Raw genomic sequence first — 15,675 nt, forward strand, 5'->3', positions numbered from 1 at the left:
TATAAGTTCAGTTGTTTAAACATTTGACAAACTATGGTGAGGGGGTAAGAAAACACACAACCAGCAGCTTCTGTATTTCAATACACCAGAACCCAATTTTATTGGCGAGTCGGGTAGTCCATCATCACAGTTCGAGGGCAGGCATCATTTCAGTAATTTCATCCCGTTGCATTCACATCCGTGCCTTGAATGAGATTGAATGTGATCTTTACTCTCAAGTATATTCCCAAGTTTTACACTTTCGTGGTTTGCATGAATGGGAATGGAACCGTGTGTGTTGAATGAGGCTCCTTGTGAGCACTGAACTTTGTCCAGTGGAGTTCCTTTTTGTGTTGCTGTAATTTTGTCATTTCTTGATGAGAAAGATTAGGCAACATTTAGTCACTTCTAGCCATGATGCTCAATTTATTTATGAATGTACACTAGTTACTAGGGACCGTTGACGTTGGAGAACAAGATCTATTGTATGCCTGTGTATTTGGGGAAGTAAAATCTGAAATAATGATGAAATTGCGTGTATCCAAAGTTAAATCTCGTGATTTGTCGCCCTCTGTTGTGTAAAAGGTGCAAAAGCTTACAGCACCTGGTATTCCCAGGCGGTCTCCCATTCAAGTACTGACCAGGCCCGAGCCTGCTTAGCTTCCGAGATCGGACGAGATCGGGCGTATTCAGGCTAGTATGGCCGTAAGCCAGGGAGGCTGTCCCTGACGCTCTACTTAAAGGGAAGGCAATATCCGTTTCTGCCGTTCATACTTACAGTTGAACTATCTCTCTACTCTAAAGCCCGGGACACACCAGCGCGCCGCAGACAGTCCCTGCTAACATGCCACGTTGTGGCAACGTTGTGCGTTAGCTGGGGTGCCACACCAGACCGGAACTATATTTTACAAAACGAACACATTGTCTTGATAATACAGCTGTAATTGAGTGCCTGACACGCCAGTCAAGCGCAATCTTGAGAACGTGTGCATTTCAGTAAGGATTTCAATTGACATGCAGTGTGAAACTGAAAGGAGGTTGCATCACTATGATGCATAACATTGCATGTATTGTATTTTCAAGTGTGTGCATTCATCCTGTTGTTATTTTGTTTTGAAAGCAGACGAATCATTCAACAGGTTGCTGAGACAAATATAAACCAGTAAAACATATGAAGAGAAACAAACCTTGAATATAAGTTCAGTTGTTTAAACATTTGACAAACTATGGTGAGGGGGTAAGAAAACACACAAATCCAGCAGCTCCTGTATTTCAATACACCAGAACCCAATATTAATGGCGAGTCGGGTAGTCCATCATCACAGTTCGAGGGCAGGCATCATTTCAGTAATTTCATCCCGTTGCATTCACATCCGTGCCTTGAATGAGATTGAATGTGATCTTTGCTCTCAAGTATGTTCCCAAGTTTTACACTTTCGTGCTTTGCATGAATGGGAATGGAACCGTGTGTGTTGAATGAGGCTCCTTGTGAGCACTGAACTTTGACCAGTGGAGTTCCTTTTTGTGTTGCTGTAATTGTGTCATTTCTCGATGAGAAAGATTAGGCAACATTTAGTCAATTCTAGCCATGATGCTCAATTTATTTACGAATGTACCCTAGTTACTAGGGACCGTTTACGTTGGAGAACAAGATCTATTGTATGCCTGTGTATTTGGGGAAGTCAAATCTGAAATAATGATGAAATTGCGTGTATCCAAAGTTAAAACTCGTGATTTGTCGCCCTCTGGTGTGTAAAAGATGCAAAAGCTTACAGCACCTGGTATTCCCAGGCGGTCTCCCATCCAAGTACTGATCAGGCCCGAGCCTGCTTAGCTTCCGAGATCGGACGAGATCGGGCGTATTCAGGCTAGTATGGCCGTAAGCCAGGGAGGCTATCCCTGACGCTCTACTTAAAGGGAAGGCAATATCCGTTTCTGCCGCTCATACTTGCAGTTGAACTGTCTCTCTACTCTAAAGTCCGGGACACACCAGCGCGCCGCAGACAGTCCCTGCTAACACGAAACGTTGTGGCAACGTTGTGCGTTAGCTGGGGTGCCACACCAGACCGGAACTATATTTTACAAAACGAACACATTGTCTTGATAAAACAGCTGTAATTGAGTGCCTGACACGCCAGTCAAGCGCAATCTTGAGAAGGTGTGCATTTCAGAAAGGATTTCAATTGACATGCAGTATGAAACTGAAAGGAGGTTGCATCACTATGATGCATAACATTGCATGTATTGTATTTTCAAGTGTGTGCATTCATCCTGTTGTCATTTTGTTTTGAAAGCAGAAGAATCATTCAACAGGTTGCTGAGACAAATGTAAACCAGTAAAACATATGAAGAGAAACAAACCTTGAATATAAGTTCAGTTGTTTAAACATTTGACAAACTATGGTGAGGGGGTAAGAAAACACACAAATTCAGCAGCTCCTGTATTTCAATACACCAGAACCCAATATTATTGGCGAGTCGGGTAGTCCATCATCACAGTTCGAGGGCAGGCATCATTTCAGTAATTTCATCCCGTTGCATTCACATCCGTGCCTTGAATGAGATTGAATGTGATCTTTGCTCTCAAGTATGTTCCCAAGTTTTACACTTTCGTGCTTTGCATGAATGGGAATGGAACCGTGTGTGTTGAATGAGGCTCCTTGTGAGCACTGAACTTTGTCCGGTGGAGTTCCTTTTTGTGTTGCTGTAATTGTGTCATTTCTCGATGAGAAAGATTAGGCAACATTTAGTCACTTCTAGCCATGATGCTCAATTTATTTACGAATGTACCCTAGTTACTAGGGACCGTTTACGTTGGAGAACAAGATCTATTGTATGCCTGTGTATTTGGGGAAGTCAAATCTGAAATAATGATGAAATTGCGTGTATCCAAAGTTAAAACTCGTGATTTGTCGCCCTCTGGTGTGTAAAAGATGCAAAAGCTTACAGCACCTGGTATTCCCAGGCGGTCTCCCATCCAAGTACTGACCAGGCCCGAGCCTGCTTGGCTTCCGAGATCGGACGAGATCGGGCGTATTCAGGCTAGTATTGCCGTAAGCCAGGAAGGCTGTCCCTGACGCTCTACTTAAAGGGAAGGCAATATCCGTTTCTGCCGTTCATACTTACAGTTGAACTGTCTCTCTACTCTAAAGCCCGGGACACACCAGCGCGCCGCAGACAGTCCCTGCTAACACGCCACGTTGTGGCAACATTGTGGCAACGTTGTGCGTTAGCTGGGGTGCCACACCAGACCGGAACTATATATTACAAAACGAACACATTCTCTTGATAAAACAGCAGTAATTGAGTGCCTGACACGCCAGTCAAGCGCAATCTTGAGAAGGTGTGCATTTCAGTAAGGATTTCAAATGACATGCAGTATGAAACTGAAAGGAGGTTGCATCACTATGATGCATAACATTGCATGTATTGTATTTTCAAGTGTGTGCATTCATCCTGTTGTCATTTTGCTTTGAAAGCAGAAGAATCATTCAACAGGTTGCTGAGACAAATGTAAACCAGTAAAACATATGAAGAGAAACAAACCTTGAATATAAGTTCAGTTGTTTAAACATTTGACAAACTATGGTGAGGGGGTAAGAAAACACACAAATCCAGCAGCTCCTGTATTTCAATACACCAGAACCCAATATTATTGGCGAGTCGGGTAGTCCATCATCACAGTTCGAGGGCAGGCATCATTTCAGTAATTTCATCCCGTTGCATTCACATCCGTGCCTTGAATGAGATTGAATGTGATCTTTGCTCTCAAGTATGTTCCCAAGTTTTACACTTTCGTGCTTTGCATGAATGGGAATGGAACCGTGTGTGTTGAATGAGGCTCCTTGTGAGCACTGAACTTTGTCCGGTGGAGTTCCTTTTTGTGTTGCTGTAATTGTGTCATTTCTCGATGAGAAAGATTAGGCAACATTTAGTCACTTCTAGCCATGATGCTCAATTTATGTACGAATGTACCCTAGTTACTAGGGACCGTTTACGTTGGAGAACAAGATCTATTGTATGCCTGTGTATTTGGGGAAGTCAAATCTGAAATAATTATGAAATTGCGTGTATCCAAAGTTAAAACTCGTGATTTGTCGCCCTCTGGTGTGTAAAAGATGCAAAAGCTTACAGCACCTGGTATTCCCAGGCGGTCTCCCATCCAAGTACTGACCAGGCCCGAGCCTGCTTGGCTTCCGAGATCGGACGAGATCGGGCGTATTCAGGCTAGTATGGCCGTAAGCCAGGGAGGCTGTCCCTGACGCTCTACTTAAAGGGAAGGCAATATCCGTTTCTGCCGTTCATACTTACAGTTGAACTGTCTCTCTACTCTAAAGCCCGGGACACACCAGCGCGCCGCAGCCAGTCCCTGCTAACACGCCACGTTGTGGCAACATTGTGGCAACATTGTGGCAACGTTGTGCGTTAGCTGGGGTGCCACACCAGACCGGAACTATATATTACAAAACGAACACATTGTCTTGATAAAACAGCTGTAATTGAGTGCCTGACACGCCAGTCAAGCGCAATCTTGAGAAGGTGTGCATTTCAGTAAGGATTTCAATTGACATGCAGTATGAAACTGAAAGGAGGTTGCATCACTATGATGCATAACATTGCATGTATTGTATTTTCAAGTGTGTGCATTCATCCTGTTGTCATTTTGTTTTGAAAGCAGAAGAATCATTCAACAGGTTGCTGAGACAAATGTAAACCAGTAAAACATATGAAGAGAAACAAACCTTGAATATAAGTTCAGTTGTTTAAACATTTGACAAACTATGGTGAGGGGGTAAGAAAACACACAAATCCAGCAGCTCCTGTATTTCAATACACCAGAACCCAATATTATTGGCGAGTCGGGTAGTCCATCATCACAGTTCGAGGGCAGGCATCATTTCAGTAATTTCATCCCGTTGCATTCACATCCGTGCCTTGAATGAGATTGAATGTGATCTTTGCTCTCAAGTATGTTCCCAAGTTTTACACTTTCGTGCTTTGCATGAATGGGAATGGAACCGTGTGTGTTGAATGAGGCTCCTTGTGAGCACTGAACTTTGTCCGGTGGAGTTCCTTTTTGTGTTGCTGTAAATGTGTCATTTCTCGATGAGAAAGATTAGGCAACATTTAGTCACTTCTAGCCATGATGCTCAATTTATTTACGAATGTACCCTAGTTACTAGGGACCGTTTACGTTGGAGAACAAGATCTATTGTATGCCTGTGTATTTGGGGAAGTCAAATCTGAAATAATGATGAAATTGCGTGTATCCAAAGTTAAAACTCGTGATTTGTCGCCCTCTGGTGTGTAAAAGATGCAAAAGCTTACAGCACCTGGTATTCCCAGACGGTCTCCCATCCAAGTACTGACCAGGCCCGAGCCTGCTTAGCTTCCGAGATCGGACAAGATCGGGCGTATTCAGGCTAGTATGGCCGTAAGCCAGGGAGGTTGTCCCTGACGCTCTACTTAAAGGGAAGGCAATATCCGTTTCTGCCGCTCATACTTGCAGTTGAACTGTCTCTCTATTCTAAAGTCCGGGACACACCAGCGCGCCGCAGATAGTCCCTGCTAACACGCCACGTTGTGGCAACGTTGTGCGTTAGCTGGGGTGCCACACCAGACCGGAACTATATTTTACAAAACGAACACATTGTCTTGATAATACAGCTGTAATTGAGTGCCTGACACGCCAGTCAAGCGCAATCTTGAGAAGGTGTGCATTTCAGTAAGGATTTCAATTGACATGCAGTATGAAACTGAAAGGAGGTTGCATCACTATGATGCATAACATTGCATGTATTGTATTTTCAAGTGTGTGCATTCATCCTGTTGTCATTTTGTTTTGAAAGCAGAAGAATCATTCAACAGGTTGCTGAGACAAATGTAAACCAGTAAAACATATGAAGAGAAACAAACCTTGAATATAAGTTCAGTTGTTTAAACATTTGACAAACTATGGTGAGGGGGTAAGAAAACACACAAATCCAGCAGCTCCTGTATTTCAATACACCAGAACCCAATATTATTGGCGAGTCGGTTAGTCCATCATCACAGTTCGAGGGCAGGCATCATTTCAGTAATTTCATCCCGTTGCATTCACATCCGTGCCTTGAATGAGATTGAATGTGATCTTTGCTCTCAAGTATGTTCCCAAGTTTTACACTTTCGTGCTTTGCATGAATGGGAATGGAACCGTGTGTGTTGAATGAGGCTCCTTGTGAGCACTGAACTTTGTCCGGTGGAGTTCCTTTTTGTGTTGCTGTAATTGTGTCATTTCTCGATGAGAAAGATTAGGCAACATTTAGTCACTTCTAGCCATGATGCTCAATTTATTTACGAATGTACCCTAGTTACTAGGGACCGTTTACGGTGGAGAACAAGATCTATTGTATGCCTGTGTATTTGGGGAAGTAAAATCTGAAATAATGATGAAATTGTGTGTATCCAAAGTTAAAACTCGTGATTTGTCGCCCTCTGGTGTGTAAAAGGTGCAAAAGCTTACAGCACCTGCTATTCCCAGGCGGTCTCCCATCCAAGTACTGACCAGGCCCGAGCCTGCATGGCTTCAGAGATCGGACGAGATCGGGCGTATTCAGGCTAGTATTTTCCGTAAGCCAGGGAGGTTGTCCCTGACGCTCTACTTAAAGGGAAGGCAATATCCGTTTCTGCCGTTCATACTTACAGTTGAACTGTCTCTCTACTCTAAAGCCCGGGACACACCAGCGCGCCGCAGACAGTCCCTGCTAACACGCCACGTTGTGGAAACGTTGTGGCAACGTTGTGCGTTAGCTGGGGTGCCACACCAGACCGGAACTATATTTTACAAAACGAACACATTGTCTTGATAAAACAGCTGTAATTGAGTGCCTGACACGCCAGTCAAGCGCAATCTTGAGAAGGTGTGCATTTCAGTAAGGATTTTAATTGACATGCTGTATGAAACTGAAAGGAGGTTGCATCACTATGATGCATAACATTGCATGTATTGTATTTTCAAGTGTGTGCATTCATCCTGTTGTCATTTTGTTTTGAAAGCAGAAGAATCATTCAACAGGTTGCTGAGACAAATGTAAACCAGTAAAACATATGAAGAGAAACAAACCTTGAATATAAGTTCAGTTGTTTAAACATTTGACAAACTATGGTGAGGGAATAAGAAAACACACAAATCCAGCAGCTCCTGTATTTCAATACACCAGAACCCAATATTATTGGCGAGTCGGGTAGTCCATCATCACAGTTCGAGGGCAGGCATCATTTCAGTAATTTCATCCCGTTGCATTCACATCCGTGCCTTGAATGAGATTGAATGTGATCTTTGCTCTCAAGTATGTTCCCAAGTTTTACACTTTCGTGCTTTGCATGAATGGGAATGGAACCGTGTGTGTTGAATGATGCTCCTTGTGAGCACTGAACTTTGTCCGGTGGAGTTCCTTTTTTGTTGCTGTAATTGTGTCATTTCTTGATGAGAAAGATTAGGCAACATTTAGTCACTTCTAGCCATGATGCTCAATTTATTGACGAATGTACCCTATTTACTAGGGACCGTTTACGTTGGAGAACAAGATCTATTGTATGCCTGTGTATTTGGGGAAGTAAAATCTGAAATAATGATGAAATTGCGTGTATCCAAAGTTAAAACTCGTGATTTGTCGCCCTCTGGTGTGTAAAAGGTGCAAAAGCTTACAGCACCTGGTATTCCCAGGCGGTCGCCCATCCAAGTACTAACCAGGCCCGAGTCTGCTTGGCTTCCGAGATCGGACGAGATCGGGCGTATTCAGGCTAGTATGGCCGTAAGCCAGGGAGGCTGTCCCTGACGCTCTACTTAAAGGGAAGGCAATATCCGTTTCTGCCGTTCATACTTACAGTTGAACTGTCTCTCTACTCTAAAGCCCGGGACACACCAGCGCGCCGCAGACAGTCCCTTCTTACACGCCACGTTGTGGCAACGTTGTGGCAACGTTGTGCGTTAGCTGGGGTGTCACACCAGACCGGAACTATATTTTACAAAACGAACACATTGTCTTGATAAAACAGCTGTAATTGAGTGCCTGACACGCCAGTCAAGCGCAATCTTGAGAAGGTGTGCATTTCAGTAAGGATTTCAATTGACATGCAGTATGAAACTGAAAGGAGGTTGCATCACTATGATGCATAACATTGCATGTAGTGTATTTTCAAGTGTGTGCATTCATCCTTTTGTCATTTTGTTTTGAAAGCAGAAGAATCATTCAACAGGTTGCTGAGACAAATGTAAACCAGTAAAACATATGAAGAGAAACAAACCTTGAATATAAGTTCAGTTGTTTAAACATTTGACAAACTATGGTGAGGGGTTAAGAAAACACACAAATCCAGCAGCTCCTGTATTTCAATACACCAGAACCCAATATTATTGGCGAGTCGGGTAGTCCATCATCACAGTTCGAGGGCAGGCATCATTTCAGTAATTTCATCCCGTTGCATTCACATCCGTGCCTTGAATGAGATTGAATGTGATCTTTGCTCTCAAGTATGTTCCCAAGTTTTACACTTTCGTGCTTTGCATGAATGGGAATGGAACCGTGTGTGTTGAATGAGGCTCCTTGTGAGCACTGAACTTTGTCCGGTGGAGTTCCTTTTTGTGTTGCTGTAATTGTGTCATTTCTCGATGAGAAAGATTAGGCAACATTTAGTCACTTCTAGCCATGATGCTCAATTTATTTATGAATATACCCTAGTTACTAGGGACCGTTTACGTTGGAGAACAAGATCTATTGTATGCCTGTGTATTTGGGGAAGTCAAATCTGAAATAATGATGAAATTGCGTGTATCCAAAGTTAAAACTCGTGATTTGTCGCCCTCTGTTGTGTAAAAGATGCAAAAGCTTACAGCACCTGGTATTCCCAGGCGGTCTCCCATCCAAGTACTGTCCAGGCCTGAGCCTGCTTAGCTTCCGAGATCGGACGAGATCGTGCGTATTCAGACTAGTATGGCCGTAAGCCAGGGAGGGTGTCCCTGACGCTCTACTTAAAGGGAAGGCAATATCCGTTTCTGCCGCTCATACTTGCAGTTGAACTGTCTCTCTACTCTAAAGTCCGGGACACACCAGCGCGCCGCAGACAGTCCCTGCTAACACGAAACGTTGTGGCAACGTTGTGCGTTAGCTGGGGTGCCACACCAGACCGGAACTATATTTTACAAAACGAACACATTGTCTTGATAAAACAGCTGTAATTGAGTGCCTGACACGCCAGTCAAGCGCAATCTTGAGAAGGTGTGCATTTCAGTAAGGATTTCAATTGACATGCAGTATGAAACTGAAAGGAGGTTGCATCACTATGATGCATAACATTGCATGTAGTGTATTTTCAAGTGTGTGCATTCATCCTGTTGTCATTTTGTTTTGAAAGCAGAAGAATCATTCAACAGGTTGCTGAGACAAATGTAAACCAGTAAAACATATGAAGAGAAACAAACCTTGAATATAAGTTCAGTTGTTTAAACATTTGACAAACTATGGTGAGGGGGTAAGAAAACACACAAATCCAGCAGCTCCTGTATTTCAATACACCAGAACCCAATATTATTGGCGAGTCGGGTAGTCCATCATCACAGTTCGAGGGCAGGCATCATTTCAGTAATTTCATCCCGTTGCATTCACATCCGTGCCTTGAATGAGATTGAATGTGATCTTTGCTCTCAAGTATGTTCCCAAGTTTTACACTTTCGTGCTTTGCATGAATGGGAATGGAACCGTGTGTGTTGAATGAGGCTCCTTGTGAGCACTGAACTTTGTCCGGTGGAGTTCCTTTTTGTGTTGCTGTAATTGTGTCATTTCTCGATGAGAAAGATTAGGCAACATTTAGTCACTTCTAGCCATGATGCTCAATTTATTTATGAATATACCCTAGTTACTAGGGACCGTTTACGTTGGAGAACAAGATCTATTGTATGCCTGTGTATTTGGGGAAGTCAAATCTGAAATAATGATGAAATTGCGTGTATCCAAAGTTAAAACTCGTGATTTGTCGCCCTCTGTTGTGTAAAAGATGCAAAAGCTTACAGCACCTGGTATTCCCAGGCGGTCTCCCATCCAAGTACTGTCCAGGCCTGAGCCTGCTTAGCTTCCGAGATCGGACGAGATCGTGCGTATTCAGACTAGTATGGCCGTAAGCCAGGGAGGGTGTCCCTGACGCTCTACTTAAAGGGAAGGCAATATCCGTTTCTGCCGCTCATACTTGCAGTTGAACTGTCTCTCTACTCTAAAGTCCGGGACACACCAGCGCGCCGCAGACAGTCCCTGCTAACACGAAACGTTGTGGCAACGTTGTGCGTTAGCTGGGGTGCCACACCAGACCGGAACTATATTTTACAAAACGAACACATTGTCTTGATAATACAGCTGTAATTGAGTGCCTGACACGCCAGTCAAGCGCAATCTTGAGAAGGTGTGCATTTCAGTAAGGATTTCAATTGACATGCAGTATGAAACTGAAAGGAGGTTGCATCACTATGATGCATAACATTGCATGTATTGTATTTTCAAGTGTGTGCATTCATCCTGTTGTCATTTTGTTTTGAAAGCAGAAGAATCATTCAACAGGTTGCTGAGACAAATGTAAACCAGTAAAACATATGAAGAGAAACAAACCTTGAATATAAGTTCAGTTGTTTAAACATTTGACAAACTATGGTGAGGGGGTAAGAAAACACACAAATCCAGCAGCTCCTGTATTTCAATACACCAGAACCCAATATTATTGGCGAGTCGGGTAGTCCATCATCACAGTTCGAGGGCAGGCATCATTTCAGTAATTTCATCCCGTTGCATTCACATCCGTGCCTTGAATGAGATTGAATGTGATCTTTGCTCTCAAGTATGTTCCCAAGTTTTACACTTTCGTGCTTTGCATGAATGGGAATGGAACCGTGTGTGTTGAATGAGGTTCCTTGTGAGCACTGAACTTTGTCCGGTGGAGTTCCTTTTTGTGTTGCTGTAATTGTGTCATTTCTCGATGAGAAAGATTAGGCAACATTTAGTCACTTCTAGCCATGATGCTCAATTTATTTACGAATGTACCCTAGTTACTAGGGACCGTTTACGTTGGAGAACAAGATCTATTGTATGCCTGTGTATTTGGGGAAGTCAAATCTGAAATAATGATGAAATTGCGTGTATCCAAAGTTAAAACTCGTGATTTGTCGCCCTCTGGTGTGTAAAAGATGCAAAAGCTTACAGCACCTGGTATTCCCAGGCGGTCTCCCATCCAAGTACTGACCAGGCCCGAGCCTGCTTAGCTTCCGAGATCGGACGAGATCGGGCGTATTCAGGCTAGTATGGCCGTAAGCCAGGGAGGGTGTCCCTGACGCTCTAGTTAAAGGGAAGGCAATATCCGTTTCTGCCGCTCATACTTACAGTTGAACTGTCTCTCTACTCTAAAGCCCGGGACACACCAGCGCGCCGCAGACAGTCCCTGCTAACACGCCACGTTGTGGCAACGTTGTGGCAACGTTGTGCGTTAGCTGGGGTGCCACACCAGACCGGAACTATATTTTACAAAACGAACACATTGTCTTGATAAAACAGCTGTAATTGAGTGCCTGACACGCCAGTCAAGCGCAATCTTGAGAAGGTGTGCATTTCAGTAAGGATTTCAATTGACATGCAGTATGAAACTGAAAGGAGGTTGCATCACTATGATGCATAACATTGCATGTAGTGTATTTTCAAGTGTGTGCATTCATCCTGTTGTCATTTTGTTTTGAAAGCAGATGAATCATTCAACAGGTTGCTGAGACAAATGTAAACCAGTAAAACATATGAAGAGAAACAAACCTTGAATATAAGTTCAGTTGTTTAAACATTTGACAAACTATGGTGAGGGGGTAAGAAAACACACAAATCCAGCAGCTCCTGTATTTCAATACACCAGAACCCAATATTATTGGCGAGTCGGGTAGTCCATCATCACAGTTCGAGGGCAGGCATCATTTCAGTAATTTCATCCCGTTGCATTCACATCCGTGCCTTGAATGAGATTGAATGTGATCTTTGCTCTCAAGTATGTTCCCAAGTTTTACACTTTCGTGCTTTGCATGAATGGGAATGGAACCGAGTGTGTTGAATGAGGCTCCTTGTGAGCACTGAATTTTGTCCGGTGGAGTTCCTTTTTGTGTTGCTGTAATTGTGTCATTTCTTGATGAGAAAGATTAGGCAACATTTAGTCACTTCTAGCCATGATGCTCAATTTATTTACGAATGTACGCTAGTTACTAGGGACCGTTTACGTTGGAGAACAAGATCTATTTTATGCCTGTGTATTTGGGGAAGTAAAATCTGAAATAATGATGAAATTGTGTGTATCCAAAGTTAAAACTCGTGATTTGTCGCCCTCTGGTGTGTAAAAGGTGCAAGAGGTTACAGCACCTGGTATTCCCAGGCGGTCTCCCATCCAAGTACTGACCAGGCCCGAGCCTGCTTGGCTTCCGAGATCGGACGAGATCGGGCATATTCAGGATAGTATGGCCGTAAGTCAGGGAGGCTGTCCCTGACGCTCTACTTAAAGGGAAGGAAATATCCGTTTCTGCCGTTCATACTTGCAGTTGAACTGTCTCTCTACTCTAAAGCCCGGGACACAGCAGCGCGCCGCAGACAGTCCCTGCTAACACGCCACGTTGTGGCAACATTGTGCGTTAGCTGGGGTGCCACACCAGACCGGAACTATATTTTACAAAACGAACACATTGTCTTGATAATACAGCTGTAATTGAGTGCCTGACACGCCAGTCAAGCGCAATCTTGAGAAGGTGTGCATTTCAGTAAGGATTTCAATTGACATGCAGTATGAAACTGAAAGGAGGTTGCATCACTATGATGCATAACATTGCATGTATTGTATTTTCAAGTGTGTGCATTCATCCTGTTGTCATTTTGTTTTGAAAGCAGAAGAATCATTCAACAGGTTGCTGAGACAAATGTAAACCAGTAAAACATATGAAGAGAAACAAACCTTGAATATAAGTTCAGTTGTTTAAACATTTGACAAACTATGTTGAGGGGGTAAGAAAACACACAAATCCAGCAGCTCCTGTATTTCAATACACCAGAACCCAATATTATTGGCGAGTCGGGTAGTCCATCATCACAGTTCGAGGGCAGGCATCATTTCAGTAATTTCATCCCGTTGCATTCACATCCGTGCCTTGAATGAGATTGAATGTGATCTTTGCTCTCAAGTATGTTCCCAAGTTTTACACTTTCGTACTTTGCATGAATGGGAATGGAACCGTGTGTGTTGAATGAGGCTCCTTGTGAGCACTGAACTTTGTCCGGTGGAGTTCCTTTTTGTGTTGCTGTAATTGTGTCATTTCTCGATGAGAAAGATTAGGCAACATTTAGTCAATTCTAGCCATGATGCTCAATTTATTTACGAATGTACCCTAGTTACTAGGGACCGTTTACTTTGGAGAACAAGATCTATTGTATGCCTGTGTATTTGGGGAAATCAAATCTGAAATAATGATGAAATTGCGTGTATCCAAAGTTAAAACTCGTGATTTGTCGCCCTCTGGTGTGTAAAAGATGCAAAAGCTTACAGCACCTGGTATTCCCAGGCAGTCTCCCATCCAAGTACTGACCAGGCCCGAGCCTGCTTAGCTTCCGAGATCGGACGAGATCGGGCGTATTCAGGCTAGTATGGCCGTAAGCCAGGGAGGCTGTCCCTGACACTCTACTCAAAGGGAAGGCAATATCCGTTTCTGCCGTTCATACTTACAGTTGAACTGTCTCTCTACTCTAAAGCCCGGGACACACCAGCGCGCCGCAGACAGTCCCTGCTAACATGCCACGTTGTGGCAACGTTGTGCGTTAGCTGGGGTGCCACACCAGACCGGAACTATATTTTACAAAACGAACACATTTGTCTTGATAAAACAGCTGTAATTGAGTGCCTGACACGCCAGTCAAGCGCAATCTTGAGAAGGTGTGCATTTCAGTAAGGATTTCAATTGACATGCAGTATGAAACTGAAAGGAGGTTGCATCACTATGATGCATAACATTGCATGTATTGTATTTTCAAGTGTGTGCATTCATCCTGTTGTCATTTTGTTTTGAAAGCAGAAGAATCATTCAACAGGTTGCTGAGACAAATGTAAACCAGTAAAACATATGAAGAGAAACAAACCTTGAATATAAGTTCAGTTGTTTAAACATTTGACAAACTATGGTGAGGGGGTAAGAAAACACACAAATCCAGCAGCTCCTGTATTTCAATACACCAGAACCCAATATTATTGGCGAGTCGGGTAGTCCATCATCACAGTTCGAGGGCAGGCATCATTTCAGTAAATTCATCCCGATGCATTCACATCCGTGCCTTGAATGAGATTGAATGTGATCTTTGCTCTCAAGTATGTTCCCAAGTTTTACACTTTCGTGCTTTGCATGAATTGGAATGGAACCATGTGTGTTGAATGAGGCTCCTTGTGAGCACTGAACTTTGTCCGGTGGAGTTCTTTTTGTGTTGCTGTAATTGTGTCATTTCTCGATGAGAAAGATTAGGCAACATTTAGTCACTTCTAGCCATGATGCTCAATTTATTGACGAATGTACCCTAGTTACTAGGGACCGTTTACGTTGGAGAACAAGATCTATTGTATGCCTGTGTATTTGGGGAAGTAAAACCTGAAATAATGATGAAATTGTGTGTATCCAAAGTTAAAACTCGTGATTTGTCGCCCTCTGGTGTGTAAAAGGTGCAAAAGCTTACAGCACCTGGTATTCCCAGGCGGTCTCCCATCCAAGTACTGACCAGGCCCAAGCCTGCTTGGCTTCCGAGATCGGACGAGATCGGGCGTATTCAGGCTAGTATGGCCGTAAGCCAGGGAGGCTGTCCCTGACGCTCTACTTAAAGGGAAGGCAATATCCGTTTCTGCCGATCATACTTACAGTTGAACTGTCTCTCTACTCTAAAGCCCGGGACACACCAGTGCGCCGCAGACAGTCCCTGCTAACACGCCACGTTGTGGCAACATTGTGGCAACGTTGTGCGTTAGCTGGGGTGCCACACCAGACCGGAACTATATTTTACAAAACGAACACATTGTCTTGATAAAACAGCTGTAATTGAGTGCCTGACACGCCAGTCAAGCGCAATCTTGAGAAGGTGTGCATTTCAGTAAGGATTTCAATTGACATGCAGTATGAAACTGAAAGGAGGTTGCATCACTATGATGCATAACATTGCATGTATTGTATTTTCAAGTGTGTGCATTCATCCTGTTGTCATTTTGTTTTGAAAGCAGAAGAATCATTCAACAGGTTGCTGAGACAAATGTAAACCAGTAAAACATATGAAGAGAAACAAACCTTGAATATAAGTTCAGTTGTTTAAACATTTGACAAACTATGGTGAGGGGGTAAGAAAACACACAAATCCAGCAGCTCCTGTATTTCAATACACCAGAACCCAATATTATTGGCGAGTCGGGTAGTCCATCATCACAGTTCGAGGGCAGGCATCATTTCAGTAATTTCATCCCGTTGCATTCACATCCGTGCCTTGAATGAGATTGAATGTGATCTTTGCTCTCAAGTATGTTCCCAAGTTTTACACTTTCGTGCTTTGCATGAATGGGAATGGAACCGTGTGTGTTGAATGAGGCTCCTTGTGAGCACTGAACTTTGTCCGGTGGAGTTCTTTTTGTGTTGCT

At 43.4% G+C, this 15,675-nt stretch overlaps 12 non-coding genes and 1 pseudogene across 12 annotated transcripts; all 13 read right to left on the reverse strand.

The window, feature by feature from the left end:
• Positions 1–571: 571 nt before the first annotated feature.
• LOC136756040 (5S ribosomal RNA) lies at positions 572–690 on the reverse strand. The gene has a single exon (XR_010818145.1). It is a non-coding gene; the product is annotated as a 5S ribosomal RNA (ribosomal RNA).
• A 1,055-nt stretch (positions 691–1,745) lies between these two features.
• On the reverse strand, positions 1,746–1,864 carry LOC136755931 (5S ribosomal RNA). The gene has a single exon (XR_010818039.1). It is a non-coding gene; the product is annotated as a 5S ribosomal RNA (ribosomal RNA).
• A 1,055-nt stretch (positions 1,865–2,919) lies between these two features.
• On the reverse strand, positions 2,920–3,038 carry LOC136756755 (5S ribosomal RNA). The gene has a single exon (XR_010818817.1). It is a non-coding gene; the product is annotated as a 5S ribosomal RNA (ribosomal RNA).
• A 1,066-nt stretch (positions 3,039–4,104) lies between these two features.
• LOC136756157 (5S ribosomal RNA) lies at positions 4,105–4,223 on the reverse strand. The gene has a single exon (XR_010818259.1). It is a non-coding gene; the product is annotated as a 5S ribosomal RNA (ribosomal RNA).
• Positions 4,224–5,300: 1,077 nt separating this feature from the next.
• Positions 5,301–5,419, reverse strand: LOC136756857 (5S ribosomal RNA). Its single transcript, XR_010818913.1, has one exon. It is a non-coding gene; the product is annotated as a 5S ribosomal RNA (ribosomal RNA).
• Positions 5,420–6,474: 1,055 nt separating this feature from the next.
• On the reverse strand, positions 6,475–6,594 carry LOC136757765 (uncharacterized; annotated as a pseudogene).
• Positions 6,595–7,659: 1,065 nt separating this feature from the next.
• Positions 7,660–7,778, reverse strand: LOC136756789 (5S ribosomal RNA). Its single transcript, XR_010818849.1, has one exon. It is a non-coding gene; the product is annotated as a 5S ribosomal RNA (ribosomal RNA).
• A 1,066-nt stretch (positions 7,779–8,844) lies between these two features.
• On the reverse strand, positions 8,845–8,963 carry LOC136756930 (5S ribosomal RNA). Its single transcript, XR_010818981.1, has one exon. It is a non-coding gene; the product is annotated as a 5S ribosomal RNA (ribosomal RNA).
• A 1,055-nt stretch (positions 8,964–10,018) lies between these two features.
• Positions 10,019–10,137, reverse strand: LOC136756931 (5S ribosomal RNA). Its single transcript, XR_010818982.1, has one exon. It is a non-coding gene; the product is annotated as a 5S ribosomal RNA (ribosomal RNA).
• Positions 10,138–11,192: 1,055 nt separating this feature from the next.
• Positions 11,193–11,311, reverse strand: LOC136757897 (5S ribosomal RNA). Its single transcript, XR_010819712.1, has one exon. It is a non-coding gene; the product is annotated as a 5S ribosomal RNA (ribosomal RNA).
• A 1,066-nt stretch (positions 11,312–12,377) lies between these two features.
• LOC136757634 (5S ribosomal RNA) lies at positions 12,378–12,496 on the reverse strand. The gene has a single exon (XR_010819579.1). It is a non-coding gene; the product is annotated as a 5S ribosomal RNA (ribosomal RNA).
• A 1,055-nt stretch (positions 12,497–13,551) lies between these two features.
• Positions 13,552–13,670, reverse strand: LOC136756414 (5S ribosomal RNA). The gene has a single exon (XR_010818500.1). It is a non-coding gene; the product is annotated as a 5S ribosomal RNA (ribosomal RNA).
• Positions 13,671–14,725: 1,055 nt separating this feature from the next.
• LOC136755955 (5S ribosomal RNA) lies at positions 14,726–14,844 on the reverse strand. The gene has a single exon (XR_010818063.1). It is a non-coding gene; the product is annotated as a 5S ribosomal RNA (ribosomal RNA).
• Between the last annotated feature and the right edge of the window lie 831 nt (positions 14,845–15,675).

Source organism: Amia ocellicauda, chromosome 8 (assembly GCF_036373705.1).
Source record: "Amia ocellicauda isolate fAmiCal2 chromosome 8, fAmiCal2.hap1, whole genome shotgun sequence".
Taxonomy (NCBI): Eukaryota; Metazoa; Chordata; class Actinopteri; order Amiiformes; family Amiidae; genus Amia; species Amia ocellicauda.